Consider the following 26,531-nt stretch of genomic DNA (forward strand, 5'->3'; position numbering starts at 1 on the left):
TCTGACTTGTAAAATCGGAATAAAAATACATACAAACTAACTGTGCATGTGTTTTTAATGTTTTTTACTGTCCCTCCCTCGGAACAAAAATCCTGGATGCGCCCTTGCCCACAAGTCTACCTATAATTTTTCTGGGTGCGACCTATGATTTTTCAAGTGATTTGCCCATATGTACAGGGATCATTTTCGGATTTCGTCCATTTCTGAAATATGCCTTCTCCCAAAGCAATTTTCAGCGTATGTGCACGTTAATAACAATGATATTTGGAGGCTTGTTTCAGGGAATTGAATTTCTAATTCGTTTACATAAAAAGAAATAAATGAAATGGAACAAAGAGGAAGGGGAACAAGTATGAACAAAGTTCCAAAGCTGCCAGTAGCAGAATTCCAAAAGCTGCCGACACTTTACCAGCACAACTTGTGTGTTGACAGCCTTTCTTTGAGCAAAAAGTATTTTTATATGTAAAAATGGTATTTTCAGATAAGATATGCCAACAAATTCGAAAACTGTCAAGTAGCATTGCTACTTTACTACCCCCCTTTTTCCAGGACAGGAGAAGAGTAGTGAAGAAATATTAATTCCATAAAAAGCTTCTCATACAAGCCATTTTGCCAAACTGACATTCGTCATTTCGATTTGATATTGATTTGATTATTCTATTTATTGACATTTAGAAAAATGTAGTAACCTATAACTCCAAAATAACTAATGTTGCAGACCACCGACTTAATTTATCAATTAAATAAAAAACAAGTTTTTTTTACTGAAAGTAAGGAGCGACATTAAAACTTAAAACGAACAGAAATTACTCCGGTTATGAAAGGGGCTGTTCCTTATTCAACGCCCCGCTCTTTACGCTAAAGTTTGACTCTTTCTCTCAATTCTGCTTTATAAAACAGTAAATAACTTTAGCGTAAAGAGCGGGACGTTGAGGAAGGAACAGCCCCTTTCATACACGGAGTAATTTCTGTTCGTTTTAAGTTTTAACGTCGCTCCTTACTTTCAGTTATAAAAAACTTGTTTTTTTTATTTAATTTCTGAACGTTTTTGAATTAATGCATGTTTGATTTTGGCTCTCCGCAAATGAATAATTAAAACGAAATTTGCGTATTATTTTTTTTGTTTTTTGCTAAATGGTTTTCTCTTAGTTTTGATTAGGCGATTTTGAGAAAAAGGGTGGAAGAGGAGGCCTTGTTGCCCTCCAGTTTTTCGGTTACTTAAAAAGGCAACTGGAATTTTAATTTTTAACGAACGTTTTTATTAGTAAAAAATATACGTAACTTACGTAATGAACATCTATATTCGTGCATTTTTATTATGTATATGAGGGGGTTTGCCCCCTCGTTAATACCTCGCTCTTTACACTAAAACTTTAATTTTGTCCCAATTCTTTAAGATTGACCCCTGAATCACAAAGGCTGTAGAATAAATAGTTGAAATTACTAAAAATGCTTTAGCGTAAAGAGTGAGGTATTTAGGAAGAGATGAACCTCCCCCCCCATATGCGTAATAATTTCTGTTCGTTTTAAGTTTTGATGCTGGTCCTTACTTTCAGTGGAAATTTTTTTTTTTTATTTATTCTTTCATTGTTTTTTTTTAATAATGCTAGAAAATCCTGAGCCCCCTTCATGGAATTTCTCTTCTCCCATGACAAATTCCTCCAGGGGAAGATCCTTCCTTGTAGCCCCCTCTCCTCAACCCCCCCCCCCCCAACCAATAAATCTCCCTGAAAAGGTCTGTACACTTCCAAATAACCATTACTGTATGTAAACGCTGGTCAAAGTTTGTAACTTGCAGCCCCTCCCCCTGGGACTGTGGGGGAGTTAGTCAGCCCAAAGACATAGTTATTATGTTTTTCGACTATGCTGAACAAAATGGCTATCTCAAAATTTTGGTCCGTTGACTTTGGGAAAATATGAGCGTGGGAGGGGGCCTAGGTGTCCTCCAATTTTTCTGGTCACTTAAAAAGGGCACTAGCACTTTTAATTTCCGTTAGAACGAGCCCTCTTGCGACATTTTAGGACCACTTGGTCAATACGATGACCCCTGGGAAAAAAAAAATTAACACGCACCCGTGATCTGTCTTCTGGCAAAAAAAATACTAAGTTCCACATTTTTGTAGATAAGAGCTTGGAACTTCTACAGTAGGGTTCTCTGATACGCTGAATGCGATGGTGCGGTGGTTGCGATGGTGCGTAGATAAGAGCATGAAACTTCTACAGTAGGGTTCTCTGATACGCTCAATGCGATGTTGTGGTTAAGATCGTATTACTTTTAGGGGGTGTTTCCCCCTATTTTCCAAAACAAGGCAAATTTTCTCAGGCTCTTAACTTTTGATGAGTACGACTAAATTTGATGAAACTTATATATTTAAAATCAGCATAAAAATCCAATTCTTTTCAGATATCTATTAGTATCAAAATTCCATTTTTTAGGGTTTCGTTTACTATTGAGCCGGGTCGCTCCTTACTACAGTTCGTTACCACGGACTGTTTGACAAGGTGAAGTTCCTCCACGTGATCTTCGTTCTTACTCCTTATATTTTATTCATCCTTTTGACATTCTTTTTTTCAATTATTAGACTAATTCCGTCCAAAGCATTTTGCTTTTTTTTTCTGTTTGTCTTGTGCAACTTGTTCTTTTTTACTTCCTTCTACATTAAACGAAGTGCTTTTAGCGGCTGTTAATGTCAGCGAAAAAATCATATTGAACGTAATTAAAAACCTTTTAGAACCCAATTCGACTAAGCCTTTTTTTTTACTGTTTTTTAGATCTAAAATCATAGCACTTGAGTGGCTCAATCACAAAAAGTTCATTAAGGAAAAGGATTTTTGCTAAAAAAAAAAGCGCTGGATGTTTTTTTGCTATTGAACACTTGACTATTTTTTAACCGACAGTTAATATTTTTTTTTTGAAAAAACATTAGTCATCCAAAATCAAAATACATTCAATGCCAAAAGAAGTTTTAAGTAACCCCAATTTTTATTCCTAGTCTAAATATAAAACGGTGGTTTCATTTAGGGTTCAAACATACCTAAGCAGAGTTAGCTGTTTCTGCCTTGTTTTTGAGTTTCGCGGACAACTTTGCTTGTTTTTTTTTTTTTTTTATCCTTCATTGAGTAGTATATTAAGAGAAAAAGCTCCGATTCCAATAGTACTGAATCGTTTCAAAATTTTGACCTTTTTTTAAGAGAGTAGAGGGAATATATTTTAAAAAGACAAAAAAAACGAAAATTGCTAAAAAGCCTTATGGCTTGTGCGGCCATTCTCGAAACTACAAAACAAATTACTTATCAATGGATTCCACTAAAAAGCAAAAAAAAAACGAGCAAAAAAAGTCACCACTTGAGATCCTGTACTACACTAATTAATCACTTTTTTAATTACTTTGTTTGTATTCCCTTCCTCCACCCTGGGTGCCCCTTGCATGGGCTTTATTCTTATGGAAATTAATTGATTGTTCTCTACAATCCAAGAAGAAAAGATTCGTGTAAATTTGCAAGTCTCTGCCTCATAGCCGGTCAAACTAGATTTATGAAGATGAATTAAGACAAATTTTGGAACTCTAATAGAAATCCATTTATCATCCATTATTCTACTCAACTATTTCTTCCTACCAAACTAGTTTTTGATTGAGTTGTTCAAATGACAGGAAGTATCCATTTTCATCCTTTAAAAATGGTTTTATTACTGCTCGGTCTCTGTTCAAACAATCTCAATTGGCGTGTCAATCAATTTAGTCCCTCAATTTATATAAACGAGTGTCGTTTAATCACTTTTTTAAGTACTAGAATAGAAAACCCAGACTTGTCTGGAAAACTCATATGCCTTTGGAAAATCTCAAATAATATGTCTCAATTACTAACATTTGCTGACAGATTTGCCACTCAATAAAATCTGAATACAGACGTCTCACACGGTATGTCAGATTCAAATATGTCTTTCTGATCGAAAGCAACACGTGTCTAAACAAACAACTTTTTGTTCCTTATTCAGTTGAATGTTTCCCAGGCTTATGCTGAATCGTTTACTAATTCCTAACAACCCACAGAGAGCATACCCAGGTTTGAAACTGCTGGAACTTCGGGTCCGTGACAAAGTCTGTTACCCTGTTCCCCCTTTTTAAAGTACCCAGAACAGTGCAAATTAAATCCGACTGTTTCGGCTGGTTGGGTGGGAATTTACACAACCCTAGATACCTTTAAAAATTAGAAAAAAAAATCATGGAATCAATTTCTAATGAAAAAGGCCTCCATTTGCAAATTTGATTGTAGCGAACGTCAAATTTAAAAAAAAGAAGCGTGAAAAAGTATGCGGCATCAAACAGCTTGAGAAGGTGCAGCCTTCTATTGAAAGTGTAGTTGCCTTGGAAAATCAACAGAGTTACTGTTTGAGTATTTATGGACAATAAAGTTCGTCAAATTTATCTAATTAGTTTTGCCTGTTCATTTTCATTTTTCATCATGGCAACACTGATGTCAATATAATATTGCCATCTAAATAATTTTGAAATAAATAAACGATATCTCTTAGACAGTTGCAGTTATAAGGAATGGAATTGAACTAAGATGTGTCCAGGGGGGGGGGGGGGGTAATGTACTTATTTTGATATCCTTGGTACTTTTATCCTACTCTAGTGGATGCACAGCATCTAAAAGGTCTGGGAGCAAATAGAAAGAAACACTCAGTTACTAAAACAGAGCACATAAAGATGAAAAAGAAAGAATCGTTGTACAAAGGAAGAAAATGAAGAAAGTTGCATGTTGTGACAACAACTTAGTTTATCGGTTGTGAATTGCTTTTGGTTTTCCTTTTTTTGTGTAGCGTTTTTTTTTTACCTTTTTATGTCATTTCGTTGGCTAATATGTTATTTAACTGTGTAATCTGGTTTTTATTCCTCTTTTTTTTCTATTGACAAAGGCTTCCAGATGTAAACCTAAAATATTCGGACCTTCGTTAGAAAATGATTTTTTTCATTTTAATTAGATTTTTGTTTGCTCTTGTGTTTTGTGTTCATTTTAATTACAATCAGTGTATATAAGCAGATTATCTCTTTCAGAACGTGCAAAAAAATTCCTGTTTAAGAGAAATGGGAACTTAATGGTTGGATGTAAAGAGGGAGGCTTTAAATATATTAGGATGGAGAAGGAGCATATGTAGATGTATTGGCCTCAGGTGGCTTGGTGCTGCAGTGAGTTTTTAGAAGTAGTAGTTGTAGATTGTACGGAACATTCGATTTTGACTTTAATTCACGCGTATTTGCATTGAATTGTGGCTGCTCACACTCGACTACTTATAAATGAATCTTCTGTATATCTGTATTAATTTTGAGCTTCTGATAAGACTTCCGTTATTTTTGCTTTTGCGACTTAACATTTTAGGAGAATTTAAATCAATTAGTGAACACTTCATTTAACATTTAGGAGAACGAAAAAACGAAAAACACAAGTGAGCAGAAAGTCAAAATTTGATAATTGAGAGTTACATCTTCAGGCCTTTATTTACAACCTGGAAAATAAAGTTCAGAGGAGATATAAAACTTAGGCGTCTTTGCACTATCTGTTCAATTCATATTTTTACCTTAAATGAGTGTATGGTTGAATTGAAATGGATTCAACGGTTAGCCTTCAAGGTAAAAGCATTATTGAAGTGTTTCAAGCTCGTCTAAGAAATTACTGTAGACATTATTTTGCATTAAGCTTTTACTATTAAAATTAATCGAAACAGTAGTTACCATTTCTGAATCGGCTTCAAGCAGTAATTTTTTCACTGGATAATTTTTTTCGAAACATGTTTTAGACCTTCAGTTACTATGGGCTGGGGTTTGCTATTTACTAGATTGCTAAGGAGCTTAGAGGGGTAACGCATGTAGATCTGTTTCCCTTTTCATGCATACTGGATTTTTTTTGCTTTAGAAATCGTACCAAAGAAGGTTATTATTGGCATCATATGGCACTTCATGATGGAGTTAGTGAGACAAATTTACAATGAGCACATAGGTATGATCAAGAGCTTTAAAATGAACCATTAAATATCCCTTTACGATGTCGCATTAGCCTGCTATCTCTGCTAGTCAGCCAACGATTTATGAGAATTACTAGGCGGGATGGGAGGGACAGTAGACAAGAAGGAGGATTGTAAAACTTATGTTCAAAGTTTTCGACTATGGAGACCGTGATGGTAGCCTTTTCATATTCCTAGTCCTTCTATTCCAGATATGATACCAAAAATTGCCATTTTTGATACAATATCGTATGAAAGGGGCCAGGAGAAGGAATATACAAGAGGAGGGATAGTTAACCATAGGTTTAGGGCTTTCAGTCATGGAGATTATGATGGTATCTTTTCATTCTTCCCGGCTTTTTTATTCTGAAAATGCCTGCCAAAGTACACCTTTGGGTGCCATTTGACACTTGATGATGACTTTCTCAAGTCAAATTTATAAAAAGTAACCAAACATTAAAAGTTAGCTTTCAAATTGAGCCCTTGAACAGCTTTCTATAGTTTCTTAGTGCCCTGGTAAGAGCCAAGAGAAAGACGGTGCGATAGTGCTACCCTTTACGCAAAAAAGAGATTTTTCATATTGTTCAAGTAAGGGAACTGTAATCTTCCTTGATCGGGTTGTCGACAATGGCAAGTAAATTGGGGCATTTTTCATTTTGAGCGGACGCCCTTTTCGAGGGGTTTCAGGCTCTTTTTCAAAATTCCTGTAAATTTGTTTTCAGAATAACATTCTACACTTGATACTCATCGATATCATAGTTAATGAGCCTGAGCCAGCGTAAAATGGCAATTTGTTTCACGAGGCAATTTTTCTTCGATGTGTTATAAAAATTTTGCTACTATGGGTCGTAGTTCAGTCTTTACTAAGTTGCAGCTATCGTTGCAACCTTTTATATAATTATTAACCTTATAGCATACCGCTTTTGAATTATGCATTACTCCGTACTCAACCACGATAGATCATAAACTCACACTCGAATATTTATTGGTCCCCCATCAAATAAACCCCTTATCGTAGATAAAGAATTCTTAGCTTAAGACTTTGTCGAGATTGAGAAGTCATAGAATGATACGAAATTCAAACTATGTGGCGAGTTGAATCAAATGAATTCGGACGTAGTTTCACAACATGAAACTGACTTGGATTGCTGTAGTTATTTTTCTGTGCAACTTGGCAAATTAATGGGCATGGTTGATGCAGCTCAGTTGGCCATTTTTGTAAAAATGATTTTCATGACTTCCAAGTAAAAGAAGAGCTGGTAAAAGTTGCCCCACTTCAAAGACTTATTACGCAACAGGACCCATATTCTAATTTAAAGAAACTCGTCGAATCTGAAATATTCTTGTACAAAATTTGGTGGTCTGTACAAAAATTGATTGTCCAAAAAAAATTTGGACAATCAATGAAGATGCCGCTATTGTAGGTGTCACGAAGGGATTGATGGCCTTGCGTCGTTAAGACAAAATCTTTCTAAAATGTATTTCTTATCATTACATAGTACACCAGAAGTCATAATGTGGTAAGTTTTTGAGTATGAACAATGCGATGAAAACAGTTGTTAAAATGGCAGATAAAGTAAAAGCCCATGTACTTCAGAGACAGTTGTTAAGGACCTTTGACTGAAGAGTTACGAAGGTAGCATGAATATCTATTGCTACACCGCACTTGGCCTTCTGTGATTGGCCTTCTGGTTTCATAGAGGGTCGAGTAATTTCCTTAATCACAACCCCCGGGTTTTCTTTCTATTCACCTCACCTTTGGATGTCGTTATGTGCTCAACTGTTGACCTTCTGATAGGAATCACCTCCCAGACGGCTACCTGTCTTTGTTTTTAATTGGACATTATTCGAAACAGAACAAAATAATTTTTTCGTCAAATGATTTTTTATGTAAGCATTTTCGCCCTAGTTCATGATGGTGAAAAAGAAAGAAATTCTTAAACAGGCTTACCGACTCAACGATAGAAAATCATGTACCCCCAGCGGCGTATGTTGCACGAGGTGGAAGTTTGCCACGTAAGATGCACGGCATGGCAGATATACCGTGTGAAGCGGAACAAGTGATGGTCAGGGATATACACCAGATGTTTAAAGATAAATATGTGTAAAGAGGGTAGTTACAACACACAAAATGTAAGATAAATAATCCATTTTTATCAAACGGGAAATCTTTTCAAAATCACCCATCAGAATAAATTGTCAAGAATTCTCTTGTTTGTCTTAGAGTAATTCATTAAAGTAAATATTTAGAGCTAAACCTTTGCCTAAGCACTATCAGTTGGGTATAGCTAATCCGTTAGTCAAATAACAGTGACTTTATTGGTCCCATAACGGAAAATATATTTTTCAGAAATTTTGTGATTCCTTATTTTGGAAGGCTGTAATTATTTTCAGAAGACGAGCTATGCTAATGCCCAAGCCACGTCATTGTCACATGTTGAGAAAAAAAGCCAAGATTTATTACGTATAAAATTAAATGACAAGAAATGGATTTTAAAAGCTTTTATCAAAACTAGGTCCTTGTCACCACTTTCCTAGGTCTCTACTAATATTATCTACTAATTAATCTTTTACCAGATTCTTGTTACAGATAGAAAAACTGTTGTTCCAAGTTTCCATCTTTCCTAAATTCGAAAAAGTATGCCTCAACTCTTGACTCTGAGTGCTATCAAAGTAAAAAAGGGATTTTCCTTTTTGTTCAAGATGGAATGCCTTAAGTTTCCTGTATAGTGTTTTTTGCAGTGCTAATTGTAATGTAATAGCGATAGTTAAAACTGAGTTTTAAAAATCTCTGTCTTAAGCTGTTGTTGGAAGACATCCAAATAGCTGATTATACAGGGAATCCGCACGGGAATTAGCTTTGCGGAAATCCCTTATCCGCAAAGCTATATCAAACAGTTCGTGGTAACGAACTGTAGTAAGGAGCGGCCCGGCTCAATAGTAAACGGAACTCTTAAAAATTAAAATTTTCATGCTGATTCTAAATATATAAGTTTCATCAAATTTAGTCTTTTAACACCCCCTGAAAGTCATAGAATCTTAACGAAAATCACACCATCGCATTCGGCGTATCAGAGAACCCTATAGCGAAAATTGCAAGCTCCTGTCTACAAAAATGTGGAATTCCGTATTTTTTGCCAGAAGACAAATCACGGGTGCGTTTTTATTTGTTTTTTTTTCCCCAGGGGTCATCGTATCGACCAAGTGGTCCTAGAATGTCGCAAGAGGGCTCATTCTAACGGAAATGAAAAGTTCTAGTGTCCTTTTTAAGTGATCAAAAAAATTGGAGGGCACCTAGGCCCCCTCCTACGCTCATTTTTTTCCCAAAGTCGACGCATCAAAATTTTGAGATAGCCATTTTGTTCCACATAGTCGAAAACCATAATAGCTATGTCTTTAGGAATGACTTACTCCCCCATAATCCCTGGGGGAGGGGCTGCAAGTTACAAACTTTGACCAGTGTTTACATACAGTAATGGTTATTGGGAAGTGTACAGACGTTTTCAGGGGGCTTTTTTTTGGTTTGGGGGGGGGGGGGTAGGATTGATGGGAAGGGGCTACATGTGAGGATCTTTCCATCGAGGAATATGTCACGGGGGAAGAAAAATTCAATGAAAAGGGCGCAGGATTTTCTAACATTACTGTAAAAAAAAAACAAAGAAAAAACAAACAAGAAAACGTTTTTTCAATTGAAAGTAAGGAGTAGCATTGAAACGTAAAACGAACAGAGATTATTACGCATATGAGGGGCTCTAAAAATACTTTAGCATAAAGAGCAAGGTATTTAGGAGGAGATAAATACCTCGCTCTTTATGCTAAAGCATTTTTAGTAATTTTAACTATTTATTCTACGGCCTTTCTGATTCAGGGGTCATTCTTAAAGAATTGGGACAAAACTTACGATTTAGTATAAAGAGCGAGGTATTGACGAGGGTACAAACCCCCTCGTATACATAATAAAAATATAAGAATATAAAAGTGTGTTACGTAAGTTGGCACGTACGCAGGGTGGGGCCTTCGGACCCGCCCCCCCCCCGAAACTTTGTAAAATGTTTAATTTCCCCATGGTTTCTTGGGATTTCTGGCAAAAGTAGGACATTTATTAAGAATCTAGATACACGTGTGAAGCCTTTTTGGGGGGATTTTACAGTATGCCATTATCCGATCAAGTCACTACCCAATTATTAACCCATTTTCTGTCTAACTTTTTACCCTATTTGAAGTAATTAGCAATTGTGCTCTTATTTTTTTTTTTTTTTGTAAAGAGAGTTTGCTTTCCACGGCAAAATAGAATTATCCTATATATTAGGGCGTTTATCCCCCCCCCTTCAGGATAAAGTACAGCTTTTAATGGATCAATTTTGGAAACTATCATTTTTCATCAAAATCTACGTTTTTGCAATAAAAGAACTACCCCCCACAGAATCTATATTGCACTGTTAACCCTAAAATTTCCCTTTCAGTGGGATATAATAGATTAATCACTGGTTCTAAATCGCTATGAACATAACCTGAGCCTAAGACATACTGTTGAGGCTTCAGTCTTCTTCCCCCCCCCCCCATCCGCTACAATACTACAGGATCTGTATTTTTCCGATATACCTGCTTTTTGCATTACTAAATAAAAAGGTGCTACTTTATATCTGCTGTTTCGAAGGTTTTGGGCCCCCCCCCCCGAAAAAAATTCCTGTGTACGTGCTTTTACGTAAGTTAATTATTAAGTTACGTATATTTTTTACTAATAAAAACGTTAGTTAAAAATTAAAAGTTCTAGTTGCATTTTTAAGTAACCGAGAAATTGGAGGGCAACTAGGCCTCCTTCCCCACCCCTTATTTCTCAAAATCGTCTGATCAAAACTAAGAGAAAGTCATTTAGCCAAAAAAAGAATTAATATACAAATTTCATTTTAATAATTTATGTGCGGAGAGCCAAAATCAAACATGCATTAATTCAAAAACGTTCAGAAATTAAATAAAAAAAACTAGTTTTTTTAACTGAAAGTAAGGAGCGACATTAAAACTTAAAAAGAACAGAAATTACTCCGTATATGAAATGAGTTGTCCCCTCCGCAATCCCTCGCTCTTTACGCTAAAGTTTGACTCTTTGCCACAATTCTACTTTTTTAAAACAATTAAAAGCTTTAGCGTAAATAGCGAGGGATTGCGGAGGGGACAACCCATTTCATATACGGAGTAATTTCTGTTCGTTTTAAGTTTTAATGTCGCTCCTTACTTTCAGTTAAAAAAAACTAGTTTTATATTTATTTAATTTTAACAAGAGATTATCTGCTTGCGTCAGATGGACGAAAAAGCCACCACCTCTTCAAAATTAAGAAGGAAACAGGTTGAAAAGCTACATAAGATTGCCACAATTGCGTTCAGAATTGAAGAAAATGTTTAGATTATGGTCGAGAATAATGGTAAGATCGACTCACGAAAATTGAAAAGATGCCAGAGCCAAATTGGAAAGGGGATTTTGATAGAATCTTATCTAGCTTTCATTTTCAAATGTCCCAATTAAGTTCAACCATGTACAACTTGGAAAAAAACTTGGCTCCTGAAAAATAGAAATCATTCATCCAGGTTAAAAATTAAATAAAGTTTGATAAAATCAAGAAGCTAAAATACGGGTAAATGGTTCAATCAAGAAATGGCCGGTAGTGAAAAGAATCAACCCAAGTTTTGTGAAGGAAAGTTTATGTGTATAGTCCGAAAAAGATTAAATTTATGCATAGTTCAGTCTGTGTGCTGCCTTTTAATTGGTAGTCAGATAAAAAAAGAATAATAGAAAACGCACGAATGTATATTTTCGGATAGCGTACCACTATTTATTTTTCAGCGTAGCCTAAACGTATTGAAGGTCAGAATTTCAGGGCAAATTCAAGAGATTGTCTTTGCTATTTCCAAAAAGATTTCTGTACCGCTCTGATATTACTCAGAGCTTGTTATAGACTTGTCTAATAGACGGAACTAGTTGCATGTATTGTATCGTATCCAGATGTTTATGAATGCATGCTAAGATATAGAAGGAATGAAAAAAGATGAAAGGATGGAAAGGAAAGAGTTTTAACATGGCTGGATGAAATCGTTCTTCTAGCCTAATGTCAAAGCTTTATTATTACTTTTAAAAAAGCTGCCAATTTTAATTAAACGGCCCTTGTGTCTCAGGAGTGATCTTCCATGGAAAGTTCCTCTCACGTAAAATATCCACCAAGAATATCCCATGGACAATTTCATCGTTGCTTAAAATTCTCTCCGGAAAATTTCTTCGTACGATTCCACCTGACAAATTCTCCCTAACATAATTTCATTTGAAAAAAAAACTTTGATGTCTAATCGTTTTTCAAATTCTGCAGGTAATACAACCACTTTGTGGTATTTTTCTGGAAGTACCCCTCCATTGGAAAGTTTTTCCCGCGGAAAATTCCCCCATGGAGGATTTATCCCCCGGGAATTCCCCCATGCATAATTTCTCCCGTGGAAAACCTCTCCCCACTCGAAAAAAACCTCGGGACAATTTCAACTCCCCTAAAAATCAAAATCCCCCGGGCAATCATTCCAGAACATTTCCACATATTAAATTGAGTCGGCAAAAAGAATGTAAGACAAATAGAAATAGTTTTGTATATTTGGAATTCTGGCAATTTCCCCCAGTCAAAAATTTCTACTGAAAATGCCACCTCCCCCCACCCAAGCTTCTTTCTCCATAGAAAATTCTCCCCCTGGAAAATCTTCCTCTTTCTGAAAAGTGTCTGTATACTTTCCAATAACAAATACTATACGTAGAAAATAGACAAATTTCATAACATAGAATCCTTTACCGAGGGACTGTGGGACAAGGCCGTATCCAGGGTAGGGGGTTTGAAAGCTGCCCCCCAAATGTTTTTTACGACTCATAAGAACTTAACAAAAATGAATATAAACAAATTTTTGATGCGTTTTTTACAGTTTTCCTTTTATAAAATCCCTCCGAAAAACTCCTTTTGAAACTCTAGAGCAGAATTCTCTGATATACTTGATCTGATGGTGCAATTTTCATCAAGGCTCTTTAGCTTTTTCGAGATTTCCTCTCCCTTCCCCCTCCTTTGGAAAATTAGATGGATTATCTGAGGCTCGTAGCTTTTGATGGATATCACAAAAGTTAATGAACAAACATTTGCACATTTGTAATATTCAATATTCACTCTTATATATCTAGAATCAACATAAAAAATCCAAATCTTTTGATTTATCATTAATATTGAAATTCTGTTTTTTAGAGTTTTGGTTACTATCGAGCCGAGTCAATCCTTAATTACAATTAGTTGCACGAAACTGTTTGGTGCCGAAGTTTCGACCGCAAAGAGTAAAATTTGTACGATGTTGTGGCTGAAAAGAAATTCTTTTGAAAACCACCGATTTTTTCTTATATAATCAGCCTGTGAGTTGTTATAGGCCTATACGTTACCTAATCTATAAAAAAAATAATAAAAATTGTAGTTCCGATTACTTAGAAATAAGAACAATGTTACAGTCATATGCAGCGCAATAGCGTTACCTAAGAAAAGAGCGATATGGGAACAATGCATTGTTTAATTGATTTTTTTTTCACCAAGGCACTTCGTATAGAAGAAGATGTCGTAGAAACTTCGAACGGAGCTCACTAGTTTGGAAACCAAACGTTCTAGTGCCCTTCTTAAAAGTCATAAGTGATTGGAGAGCGACCAGCCACCCCCCCCCCCGACGCCCATCATTCCCCTAACACACCCAATCAAAATTTTCAAGACAGCCATTTCGCTCAGCATAGTTGAAATATCTAGTAGCTATGTCTTTGGAGATGTCAACTCTCCCACTGCCCTCAGGGCAAGGGCTGTAGGTTAGGCTATTCGTCCATTATTTACACAGAGTATATGTTATTGAGAAAGGTGAGCATGCTCGAACTTTACTTTCCAAAATAAAGAAGGGCATTCAGGTGAGCCTTTCGGAGAAGGCTGAGGGGAGTTTTTAGCTAAATCAAAATGCGTTATGTGCATGCGGGTTGTCAAAATAGCGTAATTCAGGAATAACTAAGTATATTAGTTTGGAAGTTTCAGGAGTGCATCTCAAGGATGGGTTCGGGTATTAAGTTCGAACTTTCAGAGAATGCTTAAAGGGGGAGATCAATTGACCAAAAGGTAATATGCGCATGCTACTGCTACTACTACTACTACTACCACTACTACTTCTGAACTACTCCAGCTCCTACTTTTATTGCAACTTCTTGTAAGGCTAGGAACATTAGGATGAAAAGGGTGTGAAAAGGGAGTCAAAAGGGCGTATTAGCAATATTTTTGGAACGTCTCACCGCACTCCCTGGGCGTCATGAGGGGAACGTGGAACCTACCAAAAGAAAATACATGTACACTACTACTGCTATTAATACTGCTGGTACTACTGTTACTACTGCTAATAATGCAACGCTACTACAGCTACTTCTTCTCCTACTACTACCACCCTTAAGGCCACTAGGGCCGCACCCTGGATGCGTCCTTGCGCTGGGGCCCTCAAGTGTACTATAGCATTTGTTACTAAAAAGGCTAGTTGAAAATCAACTTGAAAAATAATTTTGTTTAGCAAGTTTTTGATAAGCTAAAAATACTTTGGCTTCATCTATATCTAGGTAGTTACACTTTGTTTTTATTGTGCATATTTTAAGTTTGTTCGTCTGTTACGCTTATCTTTATATGTTATCTTGTCTTTATGCTTTATCGCTGTAATTCAACTATCTAAGGAACAAACTAAAAAAGGAAAAACTAACTAAACTAACTCAAAAACTAAAACTCAAAACTAGCTCAACTTGCTAAAAAAGGAAAAAACATGTGTTAGAAAAGAAAATGAAAAAGATACTATAGACCCAATCGATCTAAATGGAAGATATTTTTATACAGAGGCTCAACAACTCAACCAAAAACTAAAGATCCTAAACGTAAAATGGATTTGGATCAAAGTCTTCCATCACAGGCTTTGCTCTGTCATTTTAAAAAAGCCAACATAAAAAAATGATAATAAAAATAACACTTACTTATCCTTTCACCAAACCGTGTCATTCACAAATAGCCTCATATCTGGTGACTGCATTAGCAATTAATAAAACTAAACGACTCTCTGTAGAGCTTTTTTAAGTTGAAGACGATTATGGTGATTCCAAAAACGACTTGTTATTCGCCAGATATTTTGTGGAAGGGTAGAGAAATTGAATGATATAAAAGACTCTAATTTTATTTCTATGAGCAGGGGAAGAGGATATAGCGCATCCAAAACGAAGCCAAACTTCTAACATTTTAGGAGCCAAATTAGGTGGGAGAAAATGGACCAAACTGAGAGCCTTGTTGCTTTAAACTGCTTTGTTTAAGAGGGTGAAATGTGATGCTTTCTTTCCAAAAAATGTTATGCATAACGCCTTGAAGTATCTAAGCCGAAATTAGCAACCAGTGTTAAGAACATATCCAGGATTTATTTCGGAGAGGGGAGAGCTTAGAAAAAAAGCTTTAAAAAATCATAAAAAATTGTTTATATTTATATTTGTTAGGATTTTACGAGCCCAGAAATATTTCAGGGGGAAGGGGCAAACCCTTAAAGTCCTTGGATGCGGCTTTGACCAACGTATTATTTTAGTAGCCTAATTAATAGTATCCCCGTCTTTTTAAATGCCATCTCTGGGGTCTCCCGACTTGACTTTGTTTCTGGATGAGCTCGTTGAAAATCTACTATGAATGCCTTGTTGCTATCCAACAAGAAAGATGTTCTTAGATTGTATTTGGTTCTCTCGGCTGTTTTTACTTTCCTTTTATCTCCTATGATTCATCTTGATTGCTTGAGCTGTACGTTTTGTAATTGATATTATTTGTTTTGAAAGATGTTCACCGTGACCGATTTTTCTAAAGTGGGTAATTGATTTTTTTTTTTCATTAAAAACAAGTTTTGCGAAAACGATTGATTGTAAAGAAAATGAAAAGGGTTAACAATTTGTAATTAAGAAAGCTTAAATTTGTGTATGAAGCTTTGAATGTAACCTCTGTATACGTTGCAATGTCCATATTCAGTAAGGTTTTTTTGTTATTATTAAGCCTCTGGAAATCGCTCTATCTAAAGACCTTAAAACAACAACTTTAGGACATCCCAGAAGCTCGGAATGTCCCTAAAAATCAATTAAGTAAATCCCACGCTGTGAAGGGTATCAAACTTCACAATTTATAAGTTTTTTTTTCTATGTGCAGTGTTAAATCCATAGATGGGATTACTTGGGAGTCACAACTTCCTGTTTCAACAGCAAAAAAGTCAAGTAAAACTGGGCAAACAAGATTGGGCAAAAATCACCCAATAGTAAAAGTCGGCAAACATAAAATTGGCCCAAAAATTCGAGTAAAATTGGGCAAACAAATTGGTGCTCGGCGAAGTAAAATAGATTGAAATGACGCGAATATACAGGAACTTTTGCAACGGCAAAAAATGTATGTCTTCAACAGTATATCAAAGGATACCGCCTTCTTTGTATGCGGGAGCTCATGGATTTCAGTTTAGCCGATGACAGGTTTTCGTAATAAACTTCAGTATATACGTATGAAACTAAGAAAGGAAAGGGGTACTTATGTATTATTCAGAACACACTCAATAAATTAAGTTAGGTATCTTCTATCACTACGCGTTCTTTCTCGTATTGTTCCTTCTCGTAAGAGTATAAAGTCATGTTGTGTCCATTGACGCACTGTTTTGTTATGGGCAACAACCCCTTATCCTGGAAAAATATAATTGCCTCTTTTTCAGGCTTTGGCAAATTCCCAAATCTTCATTTCAAAATCCATGTTCAGACACTATCTTCTATCACTATTCGTAGCAAACTAAATTGAGTTTTGTGTTTGTGGCTATGGAACCGGATTTTCTCATAAAATATGCCGGCATCGTAGTTTTTTTTTCACGAAAGAACCTAACTTTACTCATTGAGTGTGTTCTGAATAATGCACAAGTACCAGGAAAGGATGTAATAAATGAAAAAAATCAAATAGGTGAGAAAACTCTAATATCTAACATAAATGGCCTACCGCAATCTTTTAAAGAGACCATTGAGATGAAAAAACATATAAACAGAAATCTGAGACACAGAAAATATTTCCTTAAGCCCAATTTATAAAATCTTAATATTAAAAGACTGTCAATATTTTCGCACAGTCTACATTAAGACAACCTGTCCGCTTATCTAGTGAAAACCGAAACTTTAGACAGGCGAAATTTGTTGCAAGGCAATGGATACTTATTCAATCTAATTGGTAAATTCTCTTTCATTCATCTCTGGGTGATTGTTCTTTTTTTATATTCAGTATCTTTTCTCCTCTTGCACAATTCACTTCAAAAGGATAGCTTTTGCTGTTGTTGTTTTTTTCTTCTTTTTTTTTGAGAACTGAGGACGACTTGGTGGAGGTCCTTGTCGACATATTTGCTCGATTTTCTTCTTCATATTTTGCTTCTGGCTGATAAAATACTCGTTTTCTCACCTATTTGATTTTTTTCTCTTTTTTTTGATTTATTATATCCTTTTTTTCTTGGTTTCATACGTCATTATAGCCAGTGTGGTCTTAGAACATATTTTCGGTACATACGTATTATCCAGAACACACTCATGAAGTTTGCTCTGTTTGATCTGACTAAACCGGTTTTTCTCTCGCATTCGGTTATAAATAGCTTTTTATTTCGTGAAATAAAATACGATGCAGGTATATTTCAATCAGATATTTAATATTTAAAGATCGTTAGGCTAAGTATTTAATGTAATGCGTTCTAGGCGACCTACTTTCCATAATTCTTGTTGTAATTTCTATAATTTTGTTACTAAAATATTATATTTTCATTATATTTTTATATGTTTCATTATGATTAATCCAACTTCATTTCTTGAGTGTGTTCTGGATAATACGTAATTATCTAAATTTCTCTTATATCGTAAAAACCATTAGTCCATATTTTAAACAGCAACTGTCTCTGAAATACCATTAGAACGACCATGTTTTCCAGTACAATCACCTTTAGCATAGCTATAAATAAAGTAGTAAATTCGAGAAATAGAACGGAGTAAATTTTTATTGTCAATCATTCAAAGTTGGAACACTTGTCAGACGCCTACACACCTGTTTTTGGTATAACGACCAGCAAGACAAGTTATATTTTTCTTCTGTCATATTTCCAGTGTGGGAAAATTCTCTGGAAACTACTTAAGTGGAAAACCAAGACGTGACTTAGATTACATTTGCGTCATTACCTGTGTAATTGCTGATCTTGGTCTATTTCCAGATGCTGTAACAAATGTCTCCTTATTTGAATCTCAGGGGTTGGAAACCATCTATCGTTTCTATGCACGACTTTGTGCTTCTACCAAGTATATGTTCCCACCACCTGTGTCTCCAACCATGCCTCATATGTCACAGAAACTGCTTTCAATTCAGGATTCGTTTTGATACCTTGCCTCCGTACCTCTAATGTACAAGGAGTGCCCAAGTGCAGAGTCCCTTTGTGTTTACAATTCTCATGACATCGATCATGTTCTTAGATAACATGTTTTGTCTCCACAATCTTGGTGTTTTGTGTGTGTGCGTGTTTTTTTTTGGGGGGGAGGGGTTCCAAGATTGGTTATTACGGGATTGCATTTAAAATTGATGAAATGCACACTTTATGCCTAAAATTTAGAATATTTTATGTTTCGAAAAGAATGGTTGCACGGATAAAGGAGGAGTCATGATCCCCCTGGCTAATTTCCAAGAACTAATTAAAACGTCTTTTGGAGATGGTTTCCGACAGGTACGTGATAAAAGTTGACGGCCAAGGGTTATATATCCCCCCTCATATATATATATATATATATATATATATATATATATATATATATATATATATATATATATATATATATATATATATATATATATATATATATATATGTGTATATATGTATAATTGAAATCAGAATTGTTTTTTTCATTTTTAAAAAGCAAAGAATATACTCTATAAGAATAATCTTAGGAGCAAAAGGCCCCTCCAATGAGAGTGTGACCTTTTTAAATAGTAAATTTTTTAAGGTCCTTTCAAATATTTCACTAAATATGGCTACGTCATAAGTCATGTCTGATAAGATTTTGGCCCAATTTAGGACAATCTGATGTAAAATAATTGTTTACTTAATCATTATCTATTGTGCTACTCAAAAATGATACTAAAGTTAGAAATGTTCTTTTGGATCAATTATTTTCTATATGTTAACTTGCCGACGTGTTAATTTGTTTGTTAATTTGATTTTCCTTTGTCCATTTTCCGTGTTCATTTGTTTAATACCACTGCCCCTGAAAAACAGTTAAGGAAAAACTGTAGAAATTCACTCTGTAATAAATGTTTTTTTTTTTAAGTTGTATTTAGGAAGGGCTTCGAAGAAACAAAGTTTTACGCCTATATAAGCACTGCTAAGTTTGGAAAATTGAGCTGAAATTTCTGTTCAGAAGACAAAGGTTCTAATGGGAATCTACACGTTAAATGCGAATTGTCTGGTCGTTATTGTACTGTTTTTAGAAGAATCAGTTGGTTCTAAGACCTATCTCGATTCTCATCCATACTCCCTCAGCATGCTCCCTGCCGTGCAAATAGGTGTAAAAGTGATACCTTTCGTTTTAAACTCACAATTTTACAGTAATAGCAGGCCCGACATTTTACTTGACATTTTAACACTAAACCTTCAAATGAAGGAACGAGGAGGGGCGGCTTGCCCACACTACTTCCAGACTGATCTTCAAGACTGAACATTCAATTTCCTAAAAGAATTTGGATTCTGACTAAAGTATAGTCAAAATGAGCTAGCTGGAAGTGTAAGAATATCATGTCTTGAACTCGTGTAAAGATGTGAGTTATTTGTTCAGGAAGCCGTGTCCAAAGGACTTTCCAATGCTTATCAATATTTTAAGCCGTTACCACGCAACTTTTAAAGATGTAAAAGTAATATTTTATTTGCATTGCTTTGTTTTATCTCAAGATTAAATTGGAAGTTCAAGAACGAATTCCATTCCGCCCTTGGATTGAGCGATAAGAAAGCCGGACTTCTTAAAGGAAGCCAAATTCTGTCGGTCTGTCGGTCCCGGTTTTGCTAGTTTTGTCACTTTCAGATAAGCTAGGACCATGAAATTTGGCAGGCGTATCAGGGACCAGACCACATTAAATTATAAATAGTCACTTTCTCAATTCGACCATCTTGGGGAGTGGGAGGACGGTTAATTCGGAAAAATTAGAAAAAATGAGGTATTTTTAACTTACGAACTGGTGATCGGATCTTAATGAAATTTTATATTTTGAAGGATATTGTGTCTCAGAGCTCTTATTTTAAATTCTGACTGGATCTGGTTACATTGGGGGGAGTTGGAGGGGGAAACCTAAAAATCTTGGAAGACGCTTAGAATGGAGGGATCGGGATGACACTCGGGGTGGAAAATAAGCAAAAGTCCTAGATATGTGATTGACATAGCTGGAACGGATTCGCTCTCTTTGGGGGAGTTGGGGGGAGGGTTAATTCTGAAAAATTAGAAAAAATGAGGTATTTTTAACTTACGAAGGAGTGATCGGATCTTAAGGAAATTTCATATTTAAAGGGACTTCGTAACTCGGGTCTCTTATTTCAAATCCCGACCAGATCCAGTGTCATTGGGAGGAGTTGGGGGGACCGGAAATCTTGGAAAACGCTTAGAGTGTAGAGATCAGGGTGAAACGTGGTGGGAAGAATAAGCACAAGTCCTAGATACGTGATTGACATAATCAAACTGAATCCGTTCCCTTTAGGGGAGTTGGAGGGGGTGTTAATTCAGAAAATTAGAAAAATTGAGGTATTTTAACTTAAAAACCGGTGATCGGTCGTGAGGTATTCGTGAATTTGACTCTTTCTCTTAACCCTACTTTTTAAAACAGTAAAAAAATTTAGCTTAAAGAGTGGGGCGTTCAGGAGGAAAAGCCATACGGATTAATTTCTGTTCGTTTTAAGTTTTAATGTTGCTCCTTACTTTCAGTTAAAAAACTTGTTTTTTATTTAATTTCTCAACGTTTTTGAATTAATACAAGTTTTGATTTTGGCTCTCCGGACATAAATAATTAAAACGAAATTTGCATATTCATTTTTCGTTGGCTAAATGGCTTTCTCATAGTTTTAATCGGAAGATTTTGAGAAAAAAGGGGCTGGGCAGGAGGCCTAGCTGCCCTACAATTTTTTTATTACTTAAAAAGGCAACTAGAACTTTTAATTTCTTACGAACGTTTTCATTAGTAAAAACATATACGTAACTTACGAATTAACTTACGTAACGAACTTCTATATTCGTTTGTTTTTATTACGTATATGAGGGGGTTCACCCCCTCGTCAATACCCCCCTCTTTACCCTAAAACTTGAATTTTGTCCCAATTCCCTGAGAATTACCCCTGAATCACAAAGGCCATAGAATAAATAGTTGAAATTACTAAAAATACTTCAGCGTAAAGAGCCAGGTATTACGAGGATGTGAACCCCTCATACGCGTAATAATTTTTGTTCGTTTTCATGCTCCTCCTTACTTTCAGTTGAAAAAACTTTTCATTTTTTTAAAATAATATTAGAAAGTCCTGTGCCCCCTTGATTGAAATTCTCTAGCCCCCATGACAAATTCCTCCTTGGAAAGATCCTCCCATTTAGCCCCCCTCAAAACCAAAAAAATCCCCCTGAAAAAGTCTGTACACTTCCCAATAGCCATTAGTATATGTAAACAACGTTTAAATATTTAAACAACGTTTGCAAGTTTGTAACTTGCAGCCCCTCCCACGGGGACTGTGGGGGAATAAGTCATCTCCAAAGACATAGTTATTAGGTTTTTCAACTATGCTGAATAAAATGGCTATCTCAGAATTTTGATCCGATGACTTTGGAAAAAAGAGCGTGGGAGGGGGCCTAGGTGCCCTCCAATTTTTTGGTCACTGAAAAAGTGCACTAGAGCTTTCAATTTCCATTAGAATGAGCCCTCTCGTGACATTCTAGGACCACCTAGTTGATACGATCACCCCTGGGGAAAAAACAACAACAAAAAAACAAAACAAATAAACACGCATCCGTGATCTGTCTTCTGGCAAAAAAGCGAAATTCCACATTTTTGTGGATAAAAGCTTGAAACTTCTACAATAGGGTTCTCTAATACGCTAAATCTGATAGTGTTATTTACGTTAAGATTGTATTACTTTTAGGGGGTGTTTCCCCCTATTTTCTAAAATAAGGCAAATTTTCTCAGGCTTGTAACTTTTGATGGGTAAGACTAAACTTGATAAAACTTAAAATGCGATTCTTTTGATGTAACTATTGGTATCATAATTCCGTTTTTTAGAGTTTCGGTTACTATTGAGCCGGGTCGCTCCTTACTACAGTTCGTTACCACGAACTGTTTGAATCATTCATTTCTGCAATGGATCTTCCTTTTGAATTTTTTATTCTGCTATTTTTTATGGAACTGAAGAAAGTGGATTTCGCTTTTGGGCTTTCTGTTTAAGGCCAAACGAAAAGCAGGTTGTCCTCAAATCAGGTTTGAAGATGTCACGAGAATAAATTTATGGAAAAAGGAACTACATGGGTGGGGGTAAAGAGTGAAGCTTTAAACAGATCGGGGCGGAGAGGGAGTGTGCCCAGCTGTGCTGGCATCGTGGGGCTTGGCGTTGCAAATGAGGTTTTAGTAGTAGTGATCCTCATTACCAACATTATTAGAATGATGCTAAAAGAACATTGTGCGATTAGCTTCTTTTTAATAGAACGAAAGCAAACATTTCAATCTTGAATGTTTATCTAATGGGGCGCATTAAAGAGAATAAAAAATCTTTAATGAAAGCAAAGAGCGACACACAACGCCTAATTAAGGCTATTTTTTGGCTAGTCCGTGGACTCTGATTTTATTTCTCAGATTGTATTTTTCAAAAAATTAAAGTTCCTTCTGCTCTGACTGGCTGTTTAAGGACTTAACTGAGAATAAATAAAAATATTTTTTTTCAGGTGAGCATAAAGAGACATTAAAAGCTAGAGCAAACATAAATTAATAAGTACACCAATAATATCCCCTAATCCTTGATATTTCTCACTCTTTACGCCAAGGCTTGATAGTGCTTAACTGAAAGCATTTATAAGTACAATAAATTTAGATCATGGATAATAGCAAGTGCAATATTTACCGATTATCTTTTAAACCAAACCCTTTGAATTGACAACTCTGTTGCTTACAGTACAAAGCTCTCCCATGCTTGAATCGTTGGGAAAAATACTTTTAACCTATTCCAATCGTTCTTGTGTTTGAGCAGTCGTTCTTAAGGTAGCATCCCTTATATATGAAATAAATTCTATTCGTTTTAAGTTATAATGTCTCTCTTTCATTGATAAAACATCGTATATCTTCGTTTGTAGCACCATACCGAGTGTACTCCTAAGCGCGAGGAGGAACCCCTCAACCCTCACTGTTCACATTAAAGCTTAGCTTTTGTCTTATAAGACTTAGAGAAAATGATCTTTCTGATTGAAGCAGAGAACGAGGCTATAGCTTCAAACAAGGAAAATTATTTATCCACAGTCAAGAAACTAAGATTTCTAAGTTCTGAAAACAACAAAATTCTGAAAAAATAGTGCTTTAATGAAAACTGATCTTACTTGTTTTTTTGTGAATTTAAATTACATACTAAAAGTTACTGGTATTTGGGCCGGTGAACGACTATCAAGAGCCTTATAAATTAGTTTTTCATCTTCTGCAGGGTAGTTAATGACTTCTCAACTCCTAAGAGAAAATCCAGCTCTTGGATATGGTTTTGTGTTTTCCAGTATCTATCCAAAAGAGCTTATCAGATACGAGTGAAATGGGATAGAAGTTAATAGATAAGGTTTAAGCTGTGATTTCAGGGGGCTCGAGTCCAGTAGCTAGTTGAGCATTTGCTACTATATATAGTTTTTAAGCCTTGTTTAATATTCGGTTGGCTGTGTCTTCGAAACCGTAAACCGACCATTTTCGAATGCTTCATAATTGCAGGAAATCGTCCAGGTTTATCACAAAGTTAACCAAATTGGGAACTTCATGGATATCAGATATCAATGACGAAAAACCCGTAAAAGTAATCCTTAAAAAATCCATATCCAAATAGATTTTCCTAAAAGTGGGAAATTAAAATATCATAGGATATTTTTAGATAGTTTGAATGCGCTTGATTTAGTGTAAGTTTTGCAAAACAAACCTAGTTCAATAAAACACTGTCTTTTCAGTTTTAAACGGAAAATTCGTGATAAATTTATAGGATGATCTGAAATGTAAATATGTTGTTTGTGTTAGGTCAATAGACTAACTTCGAAAATTAGTATCCTTGCTTGAAACTGTTTGTCTTATATGCATAAACGGGTGGATTTTTCGAGCATATGCCATGATTTGTTAATTCTTAGCTTTGAGGAAGATTAAGATATATTTCGTCAGTTTAAATCAACTGTAATCAGCTCTATATGTCATTAACTGTTGCTATCAGGACTGGTTAGACAAAAGATTTGCCCTATTTCCGAGTCTGTCATTTTCTTAGCTTCCTTAGTGGATTTGGGGTTACTATATTGACGAATATCTTACATTGTGTACAAATGTTTTCAGTAAAATGCTAGTTTGGATCAATCCTACAAATGAATATCACTAGTCGGTTTATTGGTCTCATTTTACAGATATGTGCTGCACAGACTTAGAAATGATATTTTTTATTGGTTTTAGGTTTTCATTTTACTCTTTACTTTCATCACAAAAGCTTCTGAAATTTGTATTGAATACAAAATACAAAAAAAAAACTCGTATTGAATGACACTCGATGGGGAATTATGAACACAGAAAAACCTCAAGGTCATATAGACCCATAGCGCTTAGGGTCTATTCACATTAGACCATACAACCTTTTACACAAGCATAACTTGAGTTCTTGCGTTATTACACTATCTCCCGGAGAAATTTTGTTAGTGACGTAAGCAGCGTCAAGTAGACCCGGTCTCTATATCGAATTTTACGATACCTAAGTTTTAGTTACGTTATGGAAAAGTCAATATAGCAGCTACAAAATGGAATTCTAGATGAATAATTAATAAAGCATAAGAACGAACTAACACACTAACGAACTAAACAAACTGATTTTAATTATCTCAAGTTAAAGAAAAATAAAAATGGATCCATCCCACACAACCCAATATTAGACATAATATATTTACGTGTAGACACTTTAGCGAAGCATAGATTTTCGTTTAGAAAAAGATTGATTGACACCTTAACGTGGAGAAGTGCCTACCCCAAACATTTTTGAGCAGGTAGGGGAAAAAATAATAAAAATCAATGTACGGTTTTTACAATTAAAACACAAGTATTGTTTTATCCGATCTCCTTTAGGACTATCCCTGTCTTATCGACAGGAAGTACGTTATTAGACTCATAGGAAATGACTCTTGTCAAGAAAATAAGAACACTCCCTCTGCTCATTACTAGGCTGTCACTTTTTAATGGCTATAAATAACTAATGACATGAGCGGCTGGTTGAATCAATTGTTCATCCCTGTTTACAACTCAAGAAATTTGTCTTTGCTGGAAATCATTAAGCAGATAAAATTTGCGCTAGACCTTATCTCTGTTCTTGTGGCCTCTTTCTAACATGTCGGATTTGCTGAGAACAACAAAACAAAAATAAATCAAAAATCCTATCAGAGATCTAGAAAATTGGGGTTTAATTCTCCCTGGGAATAAATCACTTAAACGTATAACTAATCTTCTTAAATGAAGTTAAGAATACCTGTCTTTTTATTTCAACCCTATGCAAGTAAATAAATCAGTCACCATAAAAAAGATTTAAACTCAGCAGCCAAACCAAAAAAAATTCTTAATAAAAACTTTTGAAAAACGACAAGTTTATGTTTAATAGGAAGAACAAGAGCTAAGAGCTCATATGATATGAGCTCCAGCAAAATTCTAAGAATCAATAGATTGCTTTAAAAGGAAAATCAGAGGCTAAATACCGGTCGGGATGTAAAATAAGAGCTCTGAGGTCCTTCTAAATATCAAAATTCATTAAGATCCGATCGCCCACTCGTAAGTTAAAAGTACCTCAATTTCTCTAATTTTTCCTCTCCCTTCAGCCCCTCAGATGGTCAAATCGGAGAAAACGACTTTATCAAGTCAATTTGTGCAGCTCCCTGACACACCTACCAATTTTCATTGTCCTAGCATGTCCAGAAGCACCAAACTCGCCAAAGCACTGAACCCCAACCCCCTAACTCCCCCAAAGAGAGTGGATCCAGTTTGGTTATGTCAATTACGTATCTACGACATTTATAAGCGTTTTCCAAGATTTCCGGTTTCCCCTCCAACTCCCCCAATGTCAACAGATCTGGTCGGGAATTGAAATAAGAGCTTTGAGACATAAGTTCCTACTAAATATCAAATTTCCTTGAGATTCGGTCGCCCGTTCTTAAGTTAAAAATACCTCAATTTTTGT

Source organism: Artemia franciscana, chromosome 9 (assembly GCF_032884065.1).
Source record: "Artemia franciscana chromosome 9, ASM3288406v1, whole genome shotgun sequence".
Taxonomy (NCBI): domain Eukaryota; kingdom Metazoa; phylum Arthropoda; class Branchiopoda; order Anostraca; family Artemiidae; genus Artemia; species Artemia franciscana.